The sequence below is a fragment of the Aulonocara stuartgranti genome (assembly GCF_965226115.1).
Source record: "Aulonocara stuartgranti genome assembly, chromosome: 8".
NCBI lineage: Eukaryota > Metazoa > Chordata > Actinopteri > Cichliformes > Cichlidae > Aulonocara > Aulonocara stuartgranti.
This window is the reverse complement of record NC_138959.1, coordinates 8,443,883-8,451,163: the sequence shown is the minus strand read 5'-3', so window position 1 is coordinate 8,451,163 and position 7,281 is coordinate 8,443,883.

Below are 7,281 nucleotides of genomic sequence, written 5' to 3'. Positions count from 1 at the left end.
TTATTGTTTCATACTGCACAACAGCAGTACTGTAATCGCTATGCTACATAATCAGTTTTAGTCTATTTTTAGGTTAATATAACATTCTAAATTTAGCATTCTGTCTTATCTTTAGCACTTTGAATTGTCTTTTTCTTGAAACGTGCAATAAAATTTAAATGCATTCGCTTTGCTGTTGGTAGAAGAAACAAAAAAAACAAAGACTGCAAGCCAGATTTTGTTAGGTCAACACATACCACTCCACTCCACTTGTGACTAATAGAAATCATGCTTTAAAAACACAATGCCTTTTACACCTACTCGAAATGTGTCTAGGAAACAAACCATGGGACTGCAAGTGATCTCACGGTTCCATTTACACTCGACTGTCGGAAATTAATTGCAATCTAATCGGCCAAAGTATTTGAAGAAGCTACTTGACTTTTAAATATTACATCTGTGGTTGGCTTGTTGCAAATCACCTCTTGAAAAATATTTATGGGCTTGGCAAACGTGACGGGAGCTGCTCCTCTACTTCCTGAAGGCAAGCATGTTTTTGTCACTTTTGCATCAAAGTTACGTTTCTATTTTGTTAGTAAAAGTCATTGCTGAAGCGGAAATTAATGCAACACTTGTTCCATGTCTATGATAGATAGAGCATTTGTCTTTTCTGTGTTTCATTTGCTTTTACTTGTATATATTTCAGACTATCTACAAGATATTTTACATTCTTGTGTTTTAGATAAGACAAATGCAAACACTTTGTTGTTTCACCAGGGGGGGAAATGTAGTTCAGGGGGCAGAGTGTGCTAAATCAGATTAAAGCAAAGAGACATGGTGCAACTTGAAGGTCAAACCTCATCCTGACTATTAAAACTCACATTACAACCACTCACAGCAATGCCAACATCCACATGTGAAGGGAGACTCCTTAATCTGTACAATATATTCTCCTCATGCTTCCCCTATTTCAGGAGACAAGGGGCCTCTCTTCATTTGCAGCGTGACGGGTGTGTTGCAGGGGGTGTCCCTGCCGGCTACAGATGACGGCTGCGTAGAGGCAGTGGAGTGACTGACGACTCAGAGATAGTCCGTCTGTCAGACAGAGTGATGGCTGGGAGACACTCGGTGACAGATCAGGCGAGACGAGAGGAAATAAGAGAAGAGGAGGGAAGCCTGGCAGCTTTGTTTTTCATTCTGGGGAGATATGGGGAATGGGGCAAGAAGGAAAAAAAAATCACAAACGGTGGGTGTGTTGCTTTTAGATGATGAGCAGGCACCTATACTTGTTGACGTGTTCAAAAGGGATAAAAGGCTAAAAGTGTGCTCTATTATGCTCCATTAAGCTTGTATCTGATGTTGTTCAATGTGATATCAACGTGAAAGCTGTCATCAGCCAAGTCTCTAATCAGCCAAGTATCTTAATTAGGCTTGGGAGGGTTGCTAGAGAGCAGCCCTGTGCCTGATTTTAATCAGTCAGACCTCAACTGGCAGCAGCTTTGGGGAAAAATGTAGTGATAATGCGTTTTGATTAGCCTGAACACAGATGGGTTCTTCCTTGAAACTCTTTTGTTTGTTTGTTACAAAGGTGCCATTTGCTGTTGATGTTTTTCACTAACAGCACTATTACCCACACTTGCTAAAACTCAGGGGATGGCAATGTCAGTTTGAGGTAGATTTATTTATAATTTTACATTTTTAGTGAAATGCATCATCAATAATTGGACACATTGGCACAAAAATTGAACACAAATCTTTCTTAAGCCCAGAGGATGACTTCTAATGTTCTTTGTAGTCTCCTGAGTTTAGAAAATTGCATAGTCCCCACACAATAATTTACTTTGACTTTGACAATTCTGAAACTTTTACTACTGCCACAGTTATGCCAACATTTGCACTTCTTGAGTGCAATCAGTGGACGGCACAGACCTTCGTTCTCTAATCGGAATGAATTTCAAGACCTTTAAAACTTTTGGCTGTGACTGTGTTTTAAATATACTGAGGTTTAAAGTTATTTGAGCGTCACAGTGAATTACAAATTCACCACCTTGTTAACCAACTGATATGCTGAGCTTGAGGTTGTAAGCAAAGGTTGCCATATTGCCCAACAGGTATGCCAATAATATACTTTTCTCTCTTATGTTTAATGTTATTTTCTCAGTTAATATTCACTTTTTGCCAATTGTCCATGCATCACTGCTAAATCTGAACCTCGCTCCTTGGGAAAGTTGAATACATTTGCATAACCCTTTCTGCAGAGCAGCCACTCCTCCCGCTGTCACACAAAGTGCTTCTCTAGGGGGTCACATGTAGATTGCACTCCCAGGTTTTGCTGCCTCTTGGCCCCGATATTTTCCGGGACAGGAGCAGTACTAAGACACACATTAGCATAAACCCTTCCCTCTCCTTGCTTCTTTTTCTCCCTTAGTCTGCCCTTCGCAAACTCCCTGACAAGTCCTATTTCCTCAGTGTTGAAACTAATTGGCCTGCTTCAGAACTGAGCTTTTACAACTCAATTACTTTCTTTTTTCCTGTTTGGGCTCTAGGCAGTTCAATCAGGAGTTTGAGTAGCATTTGTATTCAGAGCCATTGTACCTGAAAGATCCTTCAGTTTAAATAAAACACTGAAAGTTTGTTTTGTGGGGATAAGAGCCTCGAGCTTAACCGCTAAACTCCTGCTGAGTCACACGTACAAGGGAAGCCTTAATACTTCTAAAAGTGACATGTTTCAACACTTCTTGCTATCTGCTGTTTCTGCCACCGTATGAGCATATGTTTGCAGTGGGAAGTGTTTGTGAGGAGTGAAAAAGAGTTGTCCAAGGTATTGCCTGTCAGGGTAGCTGTAGTCATTATGAAAGAAAGTGATAGCCGTGCTTACTAACACTGTCATCGTTATTCAGCAGAATGACAGCAAAACACGCCATAATGCAGACCTGCAGGCTGAGGGAAATGGTGAGTGAGACTTTCACTGACTCAGGAAGGAGAAAAAAAATGAGATGGAAAAAAGGATGGTTGACAAGAAAGTCAGAGGACTATTGTGATGTTTTGTCAAAGTCGACTCTCTAGTTTCCTTTTTGTCTGATTGTTGCTGCTATATTTTCCTGTTTGCGTTTCGTGTCATCTTGCATTCTGCCTCTTTGTCCTTCGTTCTTTTCTTGTTTTTCTGAGCACTGATTAAAATAACTTGTCAGAGGTCTCAGTAATAATAAGCTCCTAAAACTGTTTAAGTCAGCTTGGAGCTCAGCACACAGAGAAACACATTTACAGTCCTCCATGATTCAGTTTGTCATATTTTGTATTCACAAAGGGGCGTAGTGGTCATTTTGGCCCATAATCTCTCTCAGCTCTCAAGGTTGGGACTCTGAGTGCTCAGCTCTAAATATCATGATCAAATATAACTAATTTTGATTGGTCCTCCAACTGTCTGAGTGTCGCTGTCCCCTCCTCTAATTGACTTCCTGGTGTTTCCTCCCACAGTGATAATCTCCAATCAACCATCTGCCGTGTCATCTCTGTGCGCCACTCCTCTGCCCTTCCCTCCATCTCTTGTTCATGTTCCCACTTTCCCCTGCTGGTAATGTCAAGATGCAATATTCTTTCAAAATAGCCATTAATAATAAAACCCCCAAATGAAACCAAATACAGAATTGGTCTGTTCTTGTTCCTTTTTTTATACACAATTTATGTTTCACAGTATGAGGTTGAGTGTGTCTTATGGACATAATAGGCCAGGACAGATGGCCTCCCCTCCCACCAATCCACTACGACACACACACACATTTACATGCGCAGACACAAGCCTCAAGCTCAGCCTCGGTGTTTGGTCGTGGTTGTTGTTGCCTGTTCCAGTACTAGCCTTATTCTGTCGCTCAGAGCAGCAGGAGAGAGCTACATCTGTGCCACGTTCGCTTGTGATGTCAGTACAGAAATAGAAGTGAAGGAGCCGGTGTTTGAGCCGACCATTCAGCACTCTGACATCCCCGGGTAAAAATAAGCTGCCTGGGACGCGGTAGGCTCTTTGGTGCTTGGTGTTCAGTTTAACATCTGCCTGTCATAACCCGGTAGAGCTTTATAGTGTGACATGGCAGCAACAGGTGTGCCATCTGAGACTGGATGAAATTTCAATTTGCTGTTTTCACTGTTATCACAACAAGTCAAGTTCAGTTTAATTTTCCCCTTTAGTATCAAGTTTGTCATCTTTTGATTAAAATTTTGGCATCTGAGTGACTCCATGTGTTGTAATAAAAGGAAAGATTTTAATAAAAAATGCTGTAAAATTAAAACCTTTTGTCATGTAGTTGCTGTTGTGTTATAAGTGAAATGACACTGACGTGTTTCCAGTGCAGGTACTGAAGCTGGGAGCAGAAAATTGCTAAGACTAGTTAATGGGAGACAACTTTTGGTTAACAACGATACAGCAATCAGTGCAGAGGAGCGCTGCTTCTTGCTAGCAATTCATTTTGGTGTTTGTGGTGGCATTACAGTAATCCACTGAGAGCTCAAAATAGCAGCTTTTATACTGACAGTTCAATAAGGAGAATAATTTCTCACAGATTCTCAAATTATCTATTTAGCAAAACCTATTAGTTTTCATTCAGGGAGTCTCACTTCCATCAAGGTTTCATTAATAAAAATTCCAGGTAACACAAATAAAAACATTCACAAGCCGTCTTAGAAAAATTAGCAAGAAAAGCTTCAAACTTTCCCAGATGTCTCGAGCTTTGAGCTGTGTTATCAGTTACATATACTAGCAGGAATTTTCTTAGCTAATAGCTAACTCATAGTGTAAGCATTTCACTGTGCATTATGCAGTCATCTTATACGGCTGGTGAGTTATTCAGCTTTGCATTAATGCAAATATCTAATCAGCCAATGAGAGTAACTCAGTGCATTAAGGTATATAGACCAGGGGAAGTTCAAACCAAGCATTAGAATGGGCAGGAATAGGAAAGCAACAGTAATTCCTCAAAACCATGTCATGCAGAAGAGCATCTTTGACTTTACAACATGTCTAACTTTGCAGACCACACTAGGTGCCACTCTTTTCAGCTAACAACAGGAAACTGACTCACAGACTCACCATAATTGGATAGATTATTGGCAGGAAAAAAAATCCCCAGTGTGGTGAATCTCAATTTTTGCTGCAAAATTTGAATGCTAGGGCCTGTATTTGATGTAAACAACATGAAAACATTGATCCATCCTGCCTTGTTCTTGCTCATTTTCTTGGGAGCCTCTGTAAATAATTCAGAGGCTGTATTTTTAAAATTGTTTATGTAAAAAATAAACCTTGAAACTAGAGACTCAATCTAACAAAGGTCAGAACCCCTATCGATTTTAGGATTCAAAACGTAGTATGTTCTTTATTTTTGAGGACCGATTCCTCAGCAGGGAGGATACCAGAAGTGCATATATTTCTGCAGGGATATTTAAGGAGTTGTTGTTCTTTAGTTCTCTGAAGTCCAGCAACAGTCCTTGCCAGGGCAGTCCCCCCTACCATCCATCCTCTTTTTTTTCTTCAGAAACTTTGTGTGATTTTTTTTTTTTTTTGCACAGGTGCTTGGATCATTATCATGTTAGAATTTTTCCATGAGGCTCCTGGAGACTGGGAGTCATCTTGTCAGCCAGTATTTTGGGTGATTTTATCTCATCTCTTTCATCTCCCCGATACCTTTTCCACTCATGCAGCCACGTATCATCACACTCAGCTCAGTGCTTCACTGACAACACTATGCATTCACTGCGGTATCCCTGGCCAGGTTCATGCCAAAACATGCTGAATCTTAGCTGAGCACATTTATTTTGGTCTCATCTAACTTAACAAGGAGCTGTCAATATTCATCACATTCTAGCAAGTTTTGTCGTGCATTTTTTGTACTTATTAGCAAGTTTTCTTTCCCCCTTTTTGGATACTGTCCATAAACATTGAGTTCTGTAACTTGTTGTACAAATTGTAATTTTCATTGTCAACCCCAGTGCCAAGTGTAAAGCATTTTGCTGTTCAGTTTTCAGAACTAGATAGTGCAAATAGTATCTTTGCTGTTAAGTTAGTAGCATTGGCACTGTGTCTGTGAGTGCCGACACAATGGTGCATTTTTGCTGCTGCAACTGTGTTTAGAGTCATTTTTATTTGGCAACAATCTTCCAGTTTCTTCACCGAGCAGCTTTATAATGTGTTTATATGTGTAATTTTTCATATTGTCTGGTCAAACTGCAGTTGGCCTCAGTTTGGATGCAGTGATCTTAGTTGTTCTTGCTTGCGTGTCAGTAATCATAGGTGTTGTCACTTGTCATAATGAGTCTCTACAGTTCTGACTTTTTAAAGTATCTTGATTATTCATAACAGGAAGTACTCTAATTGTCAGCTTATGAATAATTCAACAATAAGCGGTGATACAATTTTGAATCACTTAACACTGAAGTGATAATGTTTTCAAACTGCATGTATGTTTAAAAATCAGTCCTGTCAAAACTACACAGCATCACTTGAAGAAATGAGTTGTAGTTGTTATAGTGACTCTACCCAATATTGTACAAGTTCTAGAAGAACTGTGTGCCTGTTGCATTTTTTGATCTTCCTCTCCCAGTCGATCTGTGTCGATGTCACTTTCCCCTAGCTTTAGGTTTAAACTTATTCTCAGACTTCTTGTCTAACTTTTCTGCTAACTCTGAGTTCGGTAAAGTGCACAATACAGCCGGGTGGATTTGTCCAAAAACTCTCTTGCACTTGTCAGAGGAATCGATTGGGTAATGCTAATCTGGACTCTATGCTGATGAGAGTTGTCATCGACCTGTCACAAAGGTCCATAAGTGAGATTTTGCCTGACTGAAAAGGCAGCAGGCTGTCAGAGAGGGGGAGAATTTTGTTTTCTTGTCTGCTTGACAATCAAACCTGTTATATTTAAAGACAAGGAGTAATCCCCCGAGGAAAGCTCTATCAAAGTGATTTGACCCATTGAGTGGCGGATTGACACCCAAGCATCGTGTATATGTGTTGATGTGTGTATGTATGCAGATGTTTTGTTAGTTTTCTGTAGTTATTTGTAGTTTGTCCGTATCAAATGAATGATGTGTGTGGAGTCAGTCAGCAAGCTGTGTCACTGTATCTATCCTTTAAGGGTACTATAGGCCAACAATAACAAGGGCCACGAAAGGGAAATGAAAAAAGCCATAATTAGAGGCACAATGAAATCCTAATGCAATTACATGGAGTTCTTTCTGCAGAAAACAACAGGATTAAAGTTTAAATGACTTATTTGCAAAGACAAGCAATATAACAGTCTTCAGCCATGTTAACGGGGT